At 39.7% G+C, this 21,116-nt stretch overlaps 1 protein-coding gene across 2 annotated transcripts in view; it reads right to left on the bottom strand.

Annotated features, from left to right (window-relative positions):
- The window catches only part of znf536 (zinc finger protein 536), a 294,307-nt gene that overhangs the window by 217,235 nt on the left and 55,956 nt on the right, over positions 1-21,116 (bottom strand). For both annotated transcript variants that reach the window (XM_055231159.1, XM_033985229.2), the window contains exon 3: positions 9,943-10,092. The gene's annotated coding sequence lies outside the window, so the exon portion shown is untranslated. The remainder of the gene's footprint in view (positions 1-9,942; positions 10,093-21,116) is intronic.

The following is a 21,116-nucleotide window of genomic DNA, read 5'->3' as shown; positions in this document are numbered from 1 at the left end:
CAGGCCAAAGGAGTATATGCTTTCTCTCTCTTGCAGCTAGCGTTTACCAATACCATAGAAAGAGAACGGGGAGTCCGCTTAGCACCTTCTTTTTTTTTTTTTTTCTTTTTTTTCTACTAAACTATTCGTCCTTATATGGAGGCACGGTTTTGTGGTTTGGCCTTGAAAGACAAAGTAATAAGAGAGCAGCGGATGTTTTATAAAAGTACCCAGAGGAGTAAATGGAATACTTGATACGAGGCGATGTTTCAAAGATGTTGATTTAAAAGTACAATATGTAACTTCTGGTGGGGGGTCTGTTCCATGTGTTATTGCTTGAAATTTGTTGAAAAATGTGCAGTATTTCTGGGTGTAGGCCAGGGTTGCCTTTCCGCAGATCTGACCTCTAATTTGTATCCATAACTTTCAAGGAAAAATCCCATTTGAATGTTGTTGAAGTTGTATGTAATTGTCATTCTTATATCATAAAAACACTTTTTTTTTCTAACATTTGAGAATGAAGCTGCTCTTTTTTAGGTAATGTCTGTGTAATCTCTCAGTCGTCAAGGTCTGATCCATAGCAAAAGACGAAGTTTAAATCTGTCAACTGGACAAATCGTTACAGGAGTGAAGACGTTTCGCTGCTCATCCAACCTGCTTCTTCAATTCTGAACTTAGATGAGCAGCGAAACGTCTTCACTCCCAGAACAATTTGCCCAGTTGACCGATTTAAACTTCGTCTTTTGCTCTTCCTTAGGTAATGTAAGAGAAGGGTCCTGCCTAGGGAGACTGGAACCAGCTACCATGTGGTTAGTGGACAAACACTCAACCCATCTGCCACTCATGACTACGTCGAGCTTGAACTGGCAATATAAATGAAGTGCTTGCCCCGATATAAATTACACAAACCAACATGCGTTTGAAACTGGATATGCTTTGGTTAATCGGCAAAAGTGCACAAACCCCTACACCACCGTGACTACGACGCCTATAATTTGACAATCTAATGTTTTTACATCAGGTCACAGGTACCTACTATACAACTTTTTGCTAGCACTGATGTTTCTATCCCATAATTCTGCGGGGGTAGGGGTGTCATTCTCCGGCATAATGAGCCCATGGAGTGTGTGCAGCGGGCCACAACCACCCACTGAGCTAGCCATGCACACCAGCGCGGCTAATCATGGTGAAAATGAATACGGTGTCAGCGCAGGTAATTCACAGCTGTATTAAAGGCACACCAACCCCGATTCAAGCCACATAAAACAAATTAAATATACTATTCTGTTATAAATATAGATCCCTCTGACAGTGCGATGAATGGGTACGCCTTAAAGGTCCTCTTAATAGGTCACCGAGCTGCCAGGTTCACCTTCTACACCTTGGGCTAACACAGAGCTCGTCCCCGTAGAAAAGAATACTGAGAAAAGTGAAAGAAAGTTGAGCTAGCTTAAGCCTGAAATAGCATAACTTGGGAAATTTGAGACAGTTTTACAACAAATATAAAATGAGATGGTTGGAATATTTGGAAGGTAAACATGTCTGCCGTTAGTTTATTTGGAGGTCATGGGGAGCGTTTGAGAAAGAGAAGGCTTATGAAAAGAAATGAAGAGAATAGTAGGAGGTTTTTAGTCGTTTAGTGGATTATATGGGCCACTAAGTGAAAGAGAGTTGGTATTATTTTGGGATTATATGTAAAAAGGCAGATCACTATTTAATATAGACTTTTCATTGAATATATGAAAGCTTGGACGATATATTTTGAGCCTCAATATTCACCTCAAGTACTTTTTCTTTGCAAAACTTGGAACATTTTGGGTATTTTTTATTGTGATACGATAAGATTTGAGCTGTCGCGGTTTGAATGAGTCATTTTTATGGCTAATTATTGGTACATTCTGCTATTTATTTGCTGCAGCTTGTGTCTTTTAATGAAACTGTCTACTTTAAAACGGTTGACTGGGATTATCTTGCATTATTTAAATCTTAATTAATGGTATAAAGTAGTTGCAATATTATCGTTTGTCGCTGTTTCTCTGTAGCAATATACCGTCCTTCAAAATTGTTATTGTGACGAGTCTATTCACAAGTTTAATCTGTTTGTATAAATACTTTGTTTAGTACTTTTTCTGCATAAATAGTTGTTTTGTACAGTTGCAGTCTTGCGAGTGCAGTTTTGGTTAGTTACTTATACATAATATACGTTTTTAGGTAACTATTCCATCGGCAGGACGTGTCTTTAGTTGAAGAATTAATTTAGTCGACTACAGCCTTAGTAAGAACTAACAATCAAGATACTTTACATGTATATTGATATTTATAGGTAGGCATGTTGTTATATAAATGGTTGGGTCAGTTATATGAACAAAGAAGATACTGGCTGGTTAGTCTACTTGTATAGTCTATTGTGTATTTGTGCTTCATTAGTTGTAACCAACACCTAAAAAAACGTATTGAAATCTGACACATTTGATTTTTAAAACTACATAATATCATCAGAAACGCAGAAATTTAATTGATGCTGGCAACGCATTCACATTTGTATAAATTGCCTCGCTAATATAAATGATTCCACTAAAATAAATGGAAAAACCTGCCCCGTAGCATTGCAAAAAACACTGCTCTACATAATATGTCAATAGAACCATAGTCATTTCAACTACGCAGTGAAAATCTCCCACACAACTGTCAATAAATAAAGTCCATGTGATGCACTTCAGTAAAACCTGTACAACTTTTCTTGAAATTGGCCCACTACTGCACCCACTGTACTATATGTGTGGCAAATGTGTGCTATTTTTAAGAAAGGGAGGCCACGGAAAAGGCGTTGGATTGGGGACGAGACAGCCATGCACCGGGCCATGACACTGACTTATGTTAAACCTAATTAGACCAGGATAATAGCTTTAGGGCCCCAGTGATCAATCCACAAGGCCTAACACGTGAACTTTTCTTTATTTGCAAAAAAAGAATCTCAGTGTTTGCTATTGAATCTGAATATTTCTCACAATTTGGAGAGTTTAGGAATTTTTGCGATGTATATTTAGATAGAAGGACTCCATTTAGTGACATTTGAGAGAAGACTGAAAAATAAGTGAATACTAGAATCCCATGCATTTCAGAACTTGTCTGTTGAGGTATTTCTTCAAGTACAACATCATTTTACTATAAAAAGGACACTCTAGCAAGATTTGTAACCTTTGCAATATTTAATAACGCCAACTCAAATGGTGATGCTGTTTCCTTTGCGATATTTTGTGCAATTGTTTTCCTGGTTTCTTTAGATGTATTCACTTGTTGCAGATACGACTTGGAGTGGGAAAATTGCCCTTCAAATACGAAAACTCTCTAATAATTTGCAATAAAAAAGCAAAAAATCTTCAAATCAGTCGCAAAACAGTCTGAACTAATGTCTAAACCTTTTAAAACGACTAAAATTGCGATAAATATTCCATTCTCAATCGATTTCAGCGTTCACAGTCAAAGCCCTCACCTTGGATAACACCTAGACTCCATCTATGTCTATTTGAAATAATCTTCCACACCCAAGTACATTACAAAAATACTCTGCTGATTGCAAAGTGCTTTCGGACAACAAAACTTCGTCTGGTCTTTCACTTCCAGACTTCTCAAATCACTCGCCGCCAAGACAAAGAGGATTCCTTATGCCTCCATTACAATCCATTATTATCTAATGTAATTTGGGTAATGTAATCTTTCATCACATCTGTGTCTGCTGACATGCTAGCTAGCTAACTTGTGATTAGCCCTGATACCGGATGCTTTGGGAATCCCTGGCCGTATCGGTTGTGCTTGTACCGGTTATGAACTCTCTCAGACTCTTGCTCGGATTCCAACTTAGGAGAAAGAAAGTACGCTGGAGTTATTGGAGAGATGCAAGAACTAAAAATAAAAGCTGAAATAGAAGTAATTGCATCAACACAAACTGTAATGTATTTTCAAATAGTAATAAGCCTACTAAAATTCACTGCAACTATAGACCAGTGGATATCAAACTGCTCGGCGAGTACCAATTTAGAGTCGGTTTTATCCATGTTTTTGTTCTCATTTGGGTTAAACTTAACCCTGGAATAATCCTCTGATAGACCTGGTTGGGATGCTTTTTTAAGATGGTACAAGTTCGAGAACCAATAAACTCAACATTAACTGTAGTGTCCATCTTAGAAGACTGGAAAACCTGAAATAAATGTCAATCGAAAAGGTTTTTTTTTCATTCTTACATAGTTTTTTACACTCATATATGTTCTTTTTTCAGGTAATGGTGGTTAAGGTTATGTTTTAACAGTTGAAACATAGATGGAGGTAGGAGGAGATCAAGCTGGAGGTTGAAAATGAGGAAGTTGAAATGGTCTTTGAAGATATGATGAGCATCTGACTTGATGGACAAATCAAGTTAGACATTTTATAAAGTGATATAATCCAGATTCAGAGAGTTTGAACTGCACAGAGGAGTGATAGAACCCGTAATAGTTAACCAAATAATCGTTTCCTTAATGCATAAAGCGTTAAATGGAAAGATGTAGCTACGTGCTACTGAAACCCAAACAGGCCAAACAACTACACTTGTACACTGTGGGAACTTTAACTACTTCACAAACTATGCTTTGAAACAATCTCAAATAAACCAATATTTAACATACTAAAACAGTGAGGTTTATAATCCCGTGTAACTGCCTCTTGTATATTTGGGTGAACACAATGTCTATGCTTGCAGAGGCAGTATTTATGTCACTAGCGACAAGTTTGTTTTGTTGCTATTGCTAAGCCTCTCTGCTCTTCAATACTCGGGCCTAGTCTCCCATGACATAAAGGATTTCATAAACAATATCTGCCAGAGGTCACTGTGATTCATAATCTATTATTGCTGGGTCAGTTTGTATATTGGGGGCAGTGCCAGCTAAACCCGTCCTGGTATGACTTGGTATAGACTGTGACGCTAACTTGCACACTAACGACCGACAAAATAACAGTGAAAAGTAGTGCGCTGATAAAAATATGACTTTGCAATATGTCCTCTATAAATGTAAAAATACGGGATGTTTTCCACTTGATGTATTGCGTCACTTGACTGTAAAATTGTCAGTTGGTTTTATGGGTTGAGGTATAAAATTTCTCTTTTGTGGTAATCTCATCATGGATCGCTGTTCATATTTCCAGTAGGTTTTGGCTAAGTTCATTGTTAGCATTACCTTTGGCCTGTGACAAAAAGGTCTGAGGCGCTATTCCCAAACTATGTGGGACATCGAGATACGCAGGATTTGCATGTTCTTCCTTTGTTTAGATGGAAGTTTAAATTGGATTGGATACTAAAATAAATTGGCATGCCACAAAAGAGAGATTTTTTTTTTTCTAAATATCTATTTTTGAGAATAATCAGGATTTTAAAGCTGTTGTACCTGTCATTAAAACATCTAAAAAACAAAACTAGTTCATTTTAAACATTTTGCATGGTCCAAACGTGCTGCTCACTTACCACATAACACATTCTTAGCATCCTAATTATTCACCCTGATGAATTTTTAAGCAGTTTTCACAACTTTCAGAGGCTAGATCAGAGTTTTGCCATTCTAACAGCGCACCATGCTTACTTTCTGGTTCGCTGACGATAAAACACGTTAAGTAATTAGACGCAGACAACACATATTGGTCTCATTATGACCCCTTTTTTATGTTTTGCCCTCTACTTTAATCCTGACAGTTAAATATTTTGTCCATGAAGATTTGACTAATGAAGGTTTGTCGGTTCCTCCATGCTTTATAGACTTAGCTGAAGGCCCAAACCCATCACTCCGAAGTGGGCCTGTCCACAGCTATCACCTCCTGTCTAGACACAGGTACACTGGATGACAGAACGCCCCCCTCTGAGCGCTCCACAAATGCAGGTTTAACGTCGTTCCAGACCCCAAGTCCCTGACAAAAAGCGCCATCCGGCTGTTTAGCGCCACATTAAGCGTTTCCGCGGCGACATCTATCTCTCGCCACCACCTTGAGGCCATCTTTTTAGCAGAGGAATTTAGCCATTATGTAGCATTAACCTCATTAGAAAACACTCTTTAGCTGCTCCAAGATAAAATTGATTTACAGCTGCCATTCCTACCAGTGCTCTCGATCAATGGTTAAACTATCCCTTTTATGGCCGCGCGCACACTCTCTCCTCGGGTTTTCTTTAACTGCTCTTTAATTTCTCCCCCCTCCCCTCCCTCTCTCCCTTCACACCCCCCCATCTTGTCCTTATGCCAGGTATGCAGTCGCATAACCAGACGTGGCTTTTTCTCTATTCCCTCATAGTCAAATATGGCGGAGGATACATATTTTTAAGTGGATAAACATGATAGCATCCTTGAACCAATTAAGCATAAAGTCGTTTAGTCTTTTCTCGGCATGTCGGCATGCCGCGCTGCCGGTGCGTGGGTGGTCTTAATTGGGGTTACGTCTTAACAAAATGTTGTAGTGTATTTTGCTTTGCGCTGTAACCGAGGTCGCAGTAGTTATTCATAATTTAGGAATGTGATGAGGCTAAGCAGCTGCAGATGCACGGCTCCATGTTTAAAAACACAGGCTTTGGGCTCTTAGCTCTCTGGCTAGAGGCGACGTGTCAGACTTAAGTGCTGTAACGGACAGTGTTCAACATGGAGCTTAGTATTTCATTGCTGAAATATGAAATCTAAAATAAAATGGCTATTAAAGATAAGCCACCAAATAAAACTCAATACTTTTTAAAATTCACAATTACCTCATAAATAATTTCTTTTATACTTGTATCTAGACGTTAGAATGTTTGGCTAGAGGTGTTGGCCTGCCCTGCATATGTGTGTAATGCTTAACTACTGAGCCACAGTGGATTTCACCTTTTAAAGGTGCAGTACCTGATTGATTTTTACTGTCTTAAAAACATGAAAAACAGAAAAGTTCATTTTCACCTATTTTGCAGTGGTCCAATGTTATTCTTCACTTACCTTATGAATCCAGAGCATCCTAATTACTCACCATGATGAGTTTACAAGTGCTTTTCACAGCTCTCAGAGGCCAGTGCAGAGTTTTGTAATAAAATTAACAACACTTAGTATGCTAATGTGCACTTACTGATTATCAGACAATAAAACTCTTTCTAATTAGATGCAGACAGTGCGCAGCAGACATATTTTGACCTCAAAAGGGAAAGACACATTTTGCTCAAATGCAAAGGAAAAAACAAGTACAGGACATGATTCATTATTTTACTAACTTTAAAATCTGTTGTTATTTTTGTGGTAAGTTTTGTGAGTAAGAAGGAATTACACAAGTGTATGGTATTCTTCATATTCGTCATTCGTCACATTAGGTTTTGTTGATTCAAGTTGCCAGATAATAAAATCCATTCAAATGTTTACTCCTCCTTTGTTGCACAATTATTCTTACAATATGTTTTTACCGAGCAGACTCCAATACCACATGACAGCTATATACTCTTGCTCAACACCAAACCAAGCGGAAAATCCACAATATCTTACAATGTCTGTGTCAAGGATGCCTGCGTCTGCCCTCCCACTCTCTGACAGCTCAGGTTTATGTGGACGTTTAAGCAAAACACGCAACGCTGTATTTCTTTGACAAATCAATATCTCCACCATTTTCAGCCAGCCCTCCCAACGTACCGTCCTCCTTCTCGGGCCCCCTGTCTGCGAGAATTGATCCGATGGAGAGATATCAACCATGGGGATAGAGTGATACGCCCCGCATCCCTCCCACCATGCTCTCCTCCTCTTCACCGCACTTTTGACATATAAATAAAATATGGGGTGTTTTGGTTTCAGTGCACTACCACTATTAAAGGAATACAGCCAAGTGCACTTTTTAAGTTCACATATTATGCATTTTAAGGTATTTTGAAATCAATGTGTATTCTCATTTACATTTTGTGTTTTATAACTGCAAAAACTTATCGATGGAATAAAAGTACAGTAGTAGTCTTGTCTATAAAAATAGCTAAGTATTCTTTCTTGCATTCTGTACTAATAAGAGTAGACCATGTAAAGCAGTTAAAAAAAGGGCTAAAAGTAACTGCTAGCAAATTGTATTATTATTATTATTATTATTATTTTATTTTTATTACTATATTTTTTATTATTATTATTATTATTATTATTTTATTTTTATTTTTTTTTTAATTCAAATTTGTTTATATTTAATGCTTTGTAAAGTGAGTTGCGCTGAAATAGTAGTGGACTTCCTGGAGTGGGAGGAGACAGGAAGTGTGATGTAGATAGGTGAACAGCACATTTTCATTTCATAAGAAAGACACAATCTCAAAATGCACAACTGTGTGAATAAAATAACACTTTTTAAATATATTTTTGGTGTACACAATTACTACAGAGGAGGCACAATGGGACCTTTAAAGTATCGGTAAATGTCACTTGCCATTATAACAAAAGTCCTCCTAAAAACTTTCGGTACAGATTGTAAAGAATCACACTGGAAAATTATACGTTCACTAAATTATGTGCAAATTTCGTCCTGTCATATATCCTCATAGTTTACAAGCGCCCAGGCTAACAGCAAGACACATGTATCTATCCTCCCACTTCCATGTGAATTATGGCAAATCCATTTTAGCGTCAAGGTCCAAATTTAGCAATGGAATGGATGCTGGGAGACGACTCAGCTAGCATGCTACGTTTACAAATCAGGACAGTCAATCTTAGGTTTAATATGATTGGAATAAATCACTAGGTCACGCTCGTACGCACCCCTGCCAGATATGTTTGAGATAATGGCGAAGATATTTGTAACAGCAAGACTAGAAATAGCTTCGGTATGGACTAACCTTACTTCTCGGGGCATGGTTCGGGCACTCCGCTTGGTCAAAATGTCGTCAGGTTTCTAAGCAAGTTAAGCTGACTTTACTTAGCATTTTAGGTTAACTTAAATTACATACCTAAGTTGGAAGAGACTGAAATATCCAAAATGGTAAGCAGGCAGGAAGGAGGCACCCGGCTTGAACTTGGAGACTGGATAAGTGATTGGGATTAAGTAGGTATAATCTGTTCATATGCCAGTGCTGTCCTTCTGTAGATCCATAACGGATATTGTGTATGGGCCAAATGTTCCATGCCATTCAAATGTGTGCGTGCTTGTGTGTATGTGTCTGTTTGATAAAGCATTAGTGGTCAGATAATGTCGCCCCATAGAGATGACATCATGGTGTGGTTACCTTGGATAAAAACTGCTTTATGTGTTACTTTGTGAAAAATATGTCCAGTTAGTTTAGCTAGTTTAGCATAGACACATTCCCAGTTTCATTTTTGGTATGCAAGTTGTCAAAATGTTATATTTTAGAAGTACCCAGCGTGTAGACGGACCTGTAAAATTCAAATGGGGACAAATTGGGGAAAAGTAATGCCTGATTGTAATACCGTGTAACAGTCTTTGGTCACTTTTCAGTATATAATGTGGGCTACAGTAAGGCTACATTCACACCAGCCCAGTTTAGTCCCGTTTGAATCCTCATTTAGTTATGGTTTTAGCGCCAGTTGAGTCCCAGTTTTGATGTGGTGTGTGTCCAAGTGTGAATGCACCTTAAATAATAATTAAAAAAAAGTATATTGAGCTTATCAGGGCATTACATTTGAACCTCACTGGTAATAAATAAATTAATCAAATACAAAAACAAAACTTGAAAGCAACAGTTTCACTTTTGCATTAATGAGGCGTTCGTATCATAATAAATCAATAAAAAAAGAGTGGAAGGTGCTTCATGACATTATAACAAATCCATTGTGACCTCAGTCTCGCTGCGTAGTACTGCACAATGTAGACTTATATGACAAACGACTTAGGGACACTTTTCCTCGTTTCTTCCCCACACCTACAGTATATATCCCTCCTGCCCCTCCTCCCTCTCCCTGCTCAGCCTCTCTTCCTCCCTCCCTCTCTGATCCTCCCCTGAAAGCCCTTAGTCACCTCAGACGGCGGGCGGGTGGGGGCCGGTGCTGCGCGGGTGCTCCCTCAGACAGCGTGACAGTGTGCTTAGCTTCGTTAAGCCTGCTACCGCTGCTGCTGCCGCTACTGCTCCTCTGGCTCTGCCGCTGCTAGCGCTGATGGCCACTGGTCCTGGAACACACACACACGCAGGGAGAAGATAAGGAAAGTGCTGAGTTCAACCCCTCCAACCCTTTCCCTCCACCCTCCCACATGCACCCCCCTTCAACCGCCACCCCCTCCCTCCGCTCGCCCCCTCCTCCGAAGGGGTTTCCCGGGGAAGGTGAATCGACTGCTGCACTGCTGGTTGCTCTGTAATAACCTCAGAGTACCTCCAGTTCCACAGTGGCTTACGGAGCTGTGATGGCCAACGGCTGAACTCACACTTCCCACAGTGTACTAGCTCAATGGAAAGGATGGCAGAGTGACAGTACTATAACGTCAATATATTGCGTATATCAAAGCAGTACTGCAAACTCGATTTCGATACTGAAGAACAGACTCAATATGCGACGCCGATTTTGATTCCCAAATGATAACGAATGCACATGGAGGTGTTTACAATGTGAACTCTGAACAGAATAGTTACGTTACAACTTATGTATGTTGCAAATCTAATCGTACATTTAATTTTTTTCCCCCAAAATGATGCTTGCCCTAGTGTTGATTCATCTATAGATTTTTAACAGATAAGTAATTAATACAAAAAGCTACTAATTCATAGTTTTGCATCCTTAAATTTGACAGTTTGATGTAGAAAATAAAATAAAATAGAATATCACGCACCTATTATATTAATTCAAAATGAGGGGTTAATTTCAAGGGCTTTCAACATGTGCATTTATTTCTCACACACCTACCTACCTTATTATAATAAAATACATCATATAGACAAGTGTGTATGCAGCCAATTAATTAATATTCATATCAGGGAATTTCATAACTGCCTAAACTGACAAAAACTGTGTGCTTTAAATAATTATGTGAGATTTCTTTGACAATAGATAAGAATGGGAAGGGGGTGCCCACTGTGCGGCTAAACTTAATGACTTAATGCACTAACAAAATCAAATATGGACAGCTCTTTAATTAAAATAATAATACACTAATTAATTGACTCCAAACTCTATAAATTATTTTAAGGTAATTTGGGCTTTGGGCTTAAGATAATAGCATAATTATTTTAAAGACAGAAAAAAGTCGCTAGCAGTTTAGGCAATGTGAACAGACTCAACTTGTACATGATTTTCATAGTTCTGAAACATGAAAAACAGAATTAGTTTATTTTAAGTGGTTTGCAGTGGTCCAAAATTATTCCTCATTTACCTTATGCATTTCCAGCATCCTAATTACTGCGTTTATAAGTGCATTCACAACTTTTAGAGTGGAGTTTGCCGTCATAGTAGGCTAATGCGGACAAGAACTTGCATGCTAAGCTCACACTTCCTGATTCTCGGATAATAGAACGCTTCCTAATTAGGCACAGACAGCACACAGTGGACATATTTTAACCTCAAGAGCTGCTTATACAATATATCTGTACTGGGGCAAGACACATTTAGCTCAAATACATAGAAAAAAAATAAAGTACAGCCCCTTTCCTATTATCAATGACTTAAAAAAAAAGTTATTGGCAAAAACTGCAGTATAAAGTCTGTCTTATCAGTTCCCTGCCAGCATTCCTCCTCACTAAAGCTCTCTCATCCTGAAAGTTGTTTTAAACGTCTTTTTTCTCACCGCTCATGAACACATCACAGTTAAAAAGTGCCGCTTCTGCAGATGTATATTTTATGCGCTACATACACAGGCCATTTAACAACACGGTGACACTTTTGTTATTTACCGTAGAGAGCTTTTCCAGCACATTTAATCAAACTTTACTAAAACCCGCTGACTCCGAGCCAGACCTCTGTGCTACAACCACCTTTGTCTATGGATTTTATTTTTAGATGTTTTATTTTGATTTATTTACATTTTTTTGTTCTTTGGAAAGTGTATTTTTATGTTCATTTTTTAAAAACGTTGAAGTAATGTAGAGGTGGTGTCGGTGGTGGCATTTTTATGTAGCGCTTTTCCACCTTCAAGACACTCAAAGCGCTTTACATCAAGGACAAACACTTTCATACACCAGTGTGCGCAGACACTGGGGGCGAGGTGGGTTAAGTGTCTTGTCCAAGGACACAACAACAGTATTCATCTGTGGGAGCTGGACCTCTCTACCAATGACGTTTATGTTGCGAGTTTCGAATCGCCAACCTTCAGATCAGAAGAGCTACTGTCGCCTAAGGTAAAGTGTAGCTGTTACCTTGAAAACTACCACTTCAATGACATCACAAGGTGGAACAGAGCATTTTGAGCTTTGGAGATGCGTGTAAATGTAACAAAACACAACTCCAGGTATGTTTCTGAGAAGGTAACAGCATTAAAACACAGCTTAACGCTCACAAGAGTCAATTTTGCGTAATATAGGACCTTTCATAACGAGGCGTAGGGATTCGAGTGAGTGAGAAGGCCCAGTGTTTGTTCTGACAGCTGTGTTTGGGGTCAGGTGCTCACTAACACGCACTCATGCACCACACGGAAATCAGATGTTTGCCGCTGAAGAAAAGCTGGATGGAAGGCGCTTCTCCTCGCCATCTGATGTGGATTTCACACCCGGGCCAGACCCTACACAAGCTGCTCCGTAAGCTGCTACCAAACACTGGGACACATGCAGCAAAGGTGTGGCATGTTCTGCGCTGGAGGGACTGTTCAGTGGGATTTATCAGACTGGAAGTATTGCATTTTATAGTAGCAGAGAGAATTAAAAATATTGGCGTTGTCTAAGCATTGTGAAAAGTTCAGTGATAGATGGTTGATGTGGTGAAGCTCCTTGACCAAAGCCTTGTTTTGTTGGAGCATAGGCCAAAATATGAGAACTACATAGACCATGATGCTTTGCTCTGTGACAGTGGCTTAGTAGAGAGAAAGTTGGTGGTTACGTCTTAGCTTTGCCAGATTTTGATGCGTCACTGGGCAAGAAACTTCACCCACAACCATCTTGCTTACAATGCAGATCTGAGTGGTGGTGGTGGTTGGAGAGGCACAGATCAGCGGCCACAGGGCAGCTGGTGATAGAAAATATAATTATTATTCTGGTTTTGGACAAGTGTTTGTGTATTTCAAATAACTTTACCGGCTTTTAAGCTTTTTCATCCAAAAAGATCCAACCTGAAGACACACCTTGCCTTTCCCACTTTGACTCGTCAGTTCCGCGGTACTCTAAATAAGACACACCTCACATTCTGCATGAAGCTATATGCAAGTGCACCCTTTTTTCTCTCCTCTCTGTCTTTGTCTGGCCCCCCTCCCCTCACACGCACACACACACACACACTCACAGTACACACAGTGGGATAAGTCATGAGGAAATTGATGCCCATGTTTTGTGAGACCACCTGTTCATCCTGGATACAAGTCTGAAAGCCCGCAAAGGGTTAACTCTGTTTGTGGGAGGGAGCCAGGACCCTTCCGCATGTGTGTGCGTGTGTGCGTATGCGTGTGCACATGGTCACAGCGGCGTGCACGTGAGCGAGCTGGCACCTCCCCCTTCTGAAGCGTGCCCCGTGAGTGGCAGACTGGCTCAGGATGCCCGGCTGGGAACGAGCCATGCCCAAAGCTGGACCACCTCCCCCTCGGCACGTGTACACACACACACAACCACTGGCCCTGCCCTCTGCCCACCTGAACTAGCACTGGAAGAATGGTCTGATGATTTTTTTTTCCATCCTTTTTTACTCATAAGCAGTCATATTTGTTTTGAAACTGATTGATCATGTGCGTCCCTGATTGGCTAATCCACCTGTCAATCACGCCCATCTAAACTCAACAGTTCAATTCAACATTTTTTCCAGCCAATACCATATCCAATCTTCTAACCCATATTTGTGGACGAGGATATCATTATTTTAAAATGTACAACAACGCCAACACATTGTAGTACAGTTGTAAAGTTAAAAAATTGACTTTCCACTTGCAAAATGCATTCATGTGGGATAAAAGGCAGTAGGGCCAAGTAACGAGTCATATCTATGGATAGGTGAACCAGCTCACCCAAAAATGCATGTTCTGAGCAATAAAAACACCCATCACTGAATGAATATGTTAATACTATACTGTAGAACATTTCAGGCAAAGCAATATCACCTCCAAAGTACTTAAGTTGTAGATTTGTACATAAAAAGTACACACAAATCTAAAAATAATGTATACTGGTCGGTATATACTGTCCACCCCAGGAAAGAAAACACAAAATACATATGGGTGTCTGTTCATTGTGCTTATCTGATCACCTTGGAGCTAGCAGCATATTGCCTTTACGTTTAATTACTGTGAATGTTTGCATTTTACGGCCAAGCTGCTGTTGTTTCAGAGCAGGAAATTCTACACAACATTGTCTGCTCGTCAACCAATTAGATTTAATTGTGCTTCGGATTGATTCATTCTACTTCATAATAGTAAACATTTAATAAAACATCTAAAATACACGCTTTTAATAAGTGGCCTTCTATATAATGAAGTCAAGCTGAAGTCGATAATTGCAATAATACAGAAATGACTATGGGAATCGCTTTAATTACTCTTATTTATTATTTGGTGCCATATGCTTGCAAAAGATTCAACGTACGTTATTGTAAAAAGCCAGAGATGCAATGGCACAATAGATCTTTTGAGTGGTTTCTGATGATTAGGGTTGCAAGATTTATCACAATCAGATCGAAATTGCAATTTGAATGCACCTAGCAAATCGCAAAAGCTGAAATTTTTAAGTATCTTCACAAACAACCAAATATGCTGTTGTATTCCGCATAAATCCGGCTAATCCTGTAGTTTAGATTTGTACAAACATGTTCTCAAATATGTCCCATAGTCTTTTTGTCTATTCCTCTGGTAAGGTTGATAACGCGAATCAGAAAAATCGCAATGTTCCATGTTTTTACCCAATCGTCCAGCCCTACCGATGATTATTTTGGTCAAACGTAAAATGCAGTTCATCGTATTCAATAGGAAGATAGCTATGCAAAAATATCAAGAGCACATAAAGTATAAAGCGAGGTCTAAGAACAGGTAAGGTCCTATTTTTAGATGTGCCCTGGTGGCCTCCTTAAGAGCAGGTGCACTGCGCAACCTGGATTCAAAGTTCAAGTCATTAAGGCGTTTTTACAGAACACCATCAGATCTAGATAAAAGGTAGAGCTGCACGAATAAAAACGCAAAAAGGATGATTGGTTTTTTTCATAATTTCATTTACAGCGCACATTTTGAGTGCAAGTCGTGAACGTCTTTTACAGTACCAAGTCTAGCCGAACAGTAGGACGACTCAACAATTCAAAAAGTATAACTGAAATGATTCAGAAGAACTGCGATAAGATTAGATTTGAAATTAAAAGTTTACAATGAGTATTCAGATTGCAGAGACTGTAAATATGAACTGCAAATGCGAGAATCTCACGCGTTTCAGAACAGGTTTGAAGAAGTCTAAACTACCGCTACTTTTTCAACTCCTTTTCCAGAAAACTGACAGGATATAGCGAAGTTGTTTGAAGAGGACATGCTACAGAACCTAACAATTCCCATTTGATTGCGATGAATTACGCAACCCCGAAAACGCCTACAAAGATCAAAACTGAAAAACTACAAAGTCAGTCGTATCAAGCGTCAACAGTGATGATCAAGATTCTCATCGTAAACACCCACTGCCCTATCATCTTAAAAGCAAAGTGAAGACCGCATAGTCACCTGAATTAGACAGCTCCCATCCTTCTCTTAAATAGACCGATACCACACACACACACACACACACACATTTAACACCTCACAGACGCCGGCAGAAAAAAAAAAAAATTGCAATCTCGTCTTTCAAACGAAAAGGGGAAAATATTTTAAGGGGCAATGAATTTGGAGGAGCTGAATAGGATGTTGGTACATGTTTTACTAAAGGAAATATAATGGCAGACTATTATTAGATCACATTAATCACGAGTGTGCCAACGGCGGTGACAGGCGCGCTGAAAAGGATTGAAAACGCTGGTAATGGATATAAATTACCCATTGTGTGATAAAAGGATTTTTTCTTCACTAAGAAGGTAAAAGGAATAAAACAGGCAGAGACGGACTAAACGGTATGTGTGTGCGTGGATGTTTGCGTGTCCGTCTGCTGTGCGTAATGTGCAATAATACAGGGTTATCACAGGGGGATTAAAATTTTAAGGGAATCAGATAGTGACAGCGAGGCTTGGCTTTAAAGAGACGAAAAGAAGAAGGGATTAAAAACAGATGAAATTGGTTTGTGCGTCGCAAAGAGAGGAGGAAGAGGAAGAGGACAAGAGAGGGGGAAGGAGTGAGGTCTGTCGCGCTTTTGGCACCGTGATAATGAGTCACATCTCCCGTGCGCTGTTATTTATCGCCGACTTGGCTCGCAAACAAAAGATCAATAATTTTGAGCAAATCTAATGTTGTCCTCGCCGCTAATGCGCTCGTCCATCACATCTGCCATCACCACCGCGCTAGATAGACTGATCCCCTGTTTATTCGGAGATCAAACGCAATTACATCACGTGGTTCTAATAACACAGAAAGGAGCCCCCCGCACGTAAAGAAAAAAGTCAGATCGCAAGTGCAGACATGTCATGCTAAGGTGTGAACGGTAATGCCCGTATCCGACGGGCGCGGCGGGATGCGGGGACAGTTGTGCGCATCAATCTTCATTTCTCGCTCAGACCTTGCCGTTGAAAGATGGAGCGTGTCAAAGGCCCGTCCCCCCAAACGCAGCTCGCACAAACATCCGTCATAGCTAGCAATGCGCGCAATGTTCAGTTAGCCCCCCAGCGCACAGGCCGTCCCTATGTGCGCAGACAGCAGATCCTTCACTGACAACTAGCCCTGGGTGAGACACTTTGAGCCACCTGAACTCAATCAGGCCCCGGTAGAGGAAGCATTTGGGTATTTCATTTCAGCTCCCGCACCTTATTCACTGCAGCAACATTTGATTTATCTCTCCGTGCAACGCAAATCGCATTCGGAAGTCACTTTGAGTTCACTTTGTTTCCGAGTTGCTTCTCCGCTGGTCTTGTGCCAGTAATATTACAACTAACAAAGTTTAAGGCCATTCCATAGCGTCCCTGAAGAGGCTAAATACAAAGTTACTTCCAATCTGATCAGGTGACCATTTGCTAGAGCAGCATTAGTTGGATCTAAGTCTCTAGGTTTTGGCATGACTGGACCAAAACGCCTCAGGCCAATATAGCCACAGTACTTGAACAATAAAGGTAGTTGCTTGTGTGTCATTAAGCTTCTTGCCTCTCCCTGGAATAAGAAGATTTATCGTTTTCCACATGTTAAAGGATCCATGAAGTGATGAACATGTTTGAGAATGAACTGAGAATGAACTTAGTCCCTTCTCTCACTCTGATGTTAAACCATGACAACCGAGAAACAACTTTCGGAGATAGCCACAGGTACTGTAGTTCCTTCCTTGTAGCTCTAATCAACTGTCTCTGATTGGATGAATTTGCGAGTTGCTTTGTTATGGCTCTCATGAAACAAAATGCCTTTTAAAAGATCAAGGTAATATCATTGGATTGCATATTAACATAGCTGCTTCGACAATATACTGTATGGAGTAAAACGTGTTTATTGGGTTACCATATATTAAGTTATTACATAGCCATTTTCTGCTTTATAAGTCACAGTTACTCAAATATTCTCAATTCCAGTAAATTGTATAACTTTTTTTTTTCTTACCAAAATAAAAATGAAGAGAACTATGGATACAGCTTTTGGAAAATATGGGAATTTGTATAGTGGGGTGTGGAATATCTTCTATACCTTCTAGTAATGCACATCAATATTCAAGATAATCCGATTAGGTCCCTAAGGATTCCATATACGAAGTTACGTCCAATATGAACATTTGCCATAGCAGCACTAGTTGGATGCAGGTCTCCAGTTTTGGCACGATGGGACCAAGTGCGCCCCAAGCCAATGCCTCCAGTAGTTCCACAATAAAAGCGGTGGCAGGTGGAGGGCCTAAGCTCCTTCACGTCTCCCTGGGTGAGGTGAGAGGAGCTAAACAATGACAGGCAAAGGTCACCTGGCCCACGCAGCCCCTCCCACTGAGGTGTTGACCTGATCCATGCACCCCTGAGGCTCAGAGGAGGAACAGGAGGAGGGTGGAGACGAGGGAGAATGTCAAGCAGTAGAACTGGTATATTTTATGGTACAGTAGTTTTTAATGTATGCTGTATTTTTTTGTATAGCTGCGTATTTGGCAATATTAAAGGATACGTATATGCTTTTTGGGGTACTATAGCGTAAGTCGATTTTAGATTTTGATACTTTTGAACCCTAGATGTATGGCCTGGAGAGTCAGATTTGTATTTATTGTAATTTCAGTAGTTACGTAAAGTAGGCGGAGATAGGGGTAGGTCAAAACGGGACTTTTCTGAGCACGCAAACCTTGAATATAGGACAATACAGGATTACTTAAACATTGAAATTCAACTTTGGATAAGCCAATCATGAGCGAACACCATTATAACATGATTAAAAGCGCAAGTGTCAAGTGCAATTAGATGCTTTTTGTGTATAAAAGGTGCACTATGTAACTTTTCTAATGTGCTCTCAGTCCAGAATCCATTTCCTTTATATGTTACACTCCCACTGCCATTCTATCCAACCATAACTCTCCGTAAGTACGATGCCAGCATACGTGCGCTTGTTTTAAATGATTAGTTAAAATGAATAGTGTTTAAATACACACATAAGGTCATATTGTAAGTGTTGTTAATATTACCTCTAATTTGTTTGCACCTTTTAAGTCACCTCACCGCAAATTAATCCTCTCCATGACTAAACTACACATAAATATCAAATATTTACAGTGCGTGGGCGTCTTAATTAATTAAACGAACATAGTGCACGTGGTAGCTGTGGCAACGTTACAAGCTTCCAGGTTGCCAACAGGCTGTTTTATTAAACCTTACCAAACGCCACACTGGTTTTTCTGTGGACAATGCCAGGTGCAGATCTGGTGAAGCAGGTCAGGACCTTGGCACCGGGAATAATGAAGGCTTGACATAAGGCAGGAGAGAGGGGAGGCACACCACGACCCAAAGCAACCCCAAGAAAGCCATTCCCTCCCTGGCCCTGGTTCGCGCAGCGTCTTGCCCCCCCCCCTGCGGAGAACATACCCAGACACCCTTGCAGCATGGCACGCTTCCGACATGTACAGGACAGTGTCAGGGCAGGCAGAAAGGTCAACGCGCCCACAGGATGTAGAGGATTAAAAATGAAAAATAAACGTGTTGCAGGTTTGGTGCTTTGATTAGATTAGGAGAGATTAGAGTTAAAGGGGGTGTACCTCTTTTTTCTTTTGTTCATGCAATGCAATTTAAAAAGTTGTTCCAGTACAGATATATTATAAGAGAAGTTAGGGTCAAAATGAGATCACTTTCTGTCCTGTCTGCATCTAATTACAAAGCATTTACATCATTCACAAACCAGGAAGTAATGTTGATGCGCAGTTAGCATGCTAGTTGTTGTGATAGCATTATAGTTTTAGGGCTGTATGTGACTTTTTGTTCATGTAATGCAGTTTAAAAAGTTGCCCCAGTACATATATTTTATAAAAACAGTTAGCATCAAATGAGATCACTTTGTGCTGTCTGTATTTAATTATAAAGTGTTTCTATCGTCCCCAAACCAGAAACAAATACAAATGCACGGTTAGCATGCTAGTTGTTGTAACATGTAATAAAGTAAAAAAGTGGACCTAGTACAGATACACCGTAAAATCAGTTCTTAGGGTCAAAATAAGACTGCTTTATGCTGTCTGTATCCAATTATAAAGCATTTTTATTGTTCGCAAACCAGGAAGTAATGTCAGTGGGCTCTTAGCATGCTAGTTGTTGTTAGCATTATTGTCACAGCGAATACTCTGGCCTCTGAAAATTATGATCTCCGTGAATAATTAGAATGTTCAGAATGCATAAGGAAAGTGAGGAATAACTTTGGATCACTGCAAACTGTTTAAAATAAGAATTGTCCTCTGAATTTGCCCAATCCTTTGATACAAAATGCAGCATAAAGCTAAGGAAGACGCCAAACTGTGAGTACTCAAAGAAAACTTTACTTTTATCTCTGCTAAACTGTAGAAAGCTAGGCTAAATTATCACCACATACTCATTGTTTCTCATCAACAAAACCAACAAACCACCGGAAATTTCAAGTGTTATCAAAAGGAACAAAGAACATCTCATACGCACACTATCACCTCGCTATCCTCCGAATTGCTAAAAGACTAGCATCCGCGTATCAGTAGCAAAAATACATAATGCTAATAGACCGACGCAATGCTAATGACACAACCCCATGCACGTCACTTCACTTGAGCGGATTCATGATTGTAGCGAACACACGCTAGCAGGTCAGCTCCTCTGAATCATCCGATAAATAAATAAATTAAAAACAAAATACTACGCGGTGGATTTCATGTGTCTGCTAAAATATATTTACGCCTGGAGAGGAAGCGCGTCAGGATGGAGAATGATTTGACGGGCTGTTGTAATCATCATCAACACTATTAGATGTAATCACGCCGCCATATTGTCCCTACACAAATATGGCTGAGACAGTGATGAACAAGTGGTGCTAGGAGATGTTCACACCAACCATTTGTGACATGGAGAAGTTTGTTTACGCGCACGTACTGTGGATGTGCCATGGACGTAAATAAGAGATGGTGGTAGTAGCTCGTATTAGTCACGTGGGAGGAAGAAAATGCAAAATTCTAATGTCGGTGATTCATGTACTAGAGGATGGGGCGCTTATGCAGATTTAAAATGTGGCCTGGTTTGAAATGTTGCTTACAATTACTCAGTTTTTTGTTTTTATTCTGAGCTATACTTTATTGACCAATATGATGTAAAATGCAATAATAGATAAATAAGATTTTAAAAGCTAACGGGAGTCGTCACTATACACACTAATGCTTGGAAAAACATAAAAAATAAAGAAAATGAATGTTAAAACTTCAGAAAAAAATTCAGAAAAATTTGATTAAAAAAATAAATAAATAAGGAAAAAAATAAAACAATAAAATAATAAAAAACAAACAA

Source organism: Periophthalmus magnuspinnatus, chromosome 3 (genome assembly GCF_009829125.3).
Source record: "Periophthalmus magnuspinnatus isolate fPerMag1 chromosome 3, fPerMag1.2.pri, whole genome shotgun sequence".
Taxonomy (NCBI): Eukaryota; Metazoa; Chordata; class Actinopteri; order Gobiiformes; family Gobiidae; genus Periophthalmus; species Periophthalmus magnuspinnatus.
The sequence above is the reverse complement of the archived record's forward strand: the minus strand, read 5'-3'. Positions and strand labels throughout refer to the sequence as shown.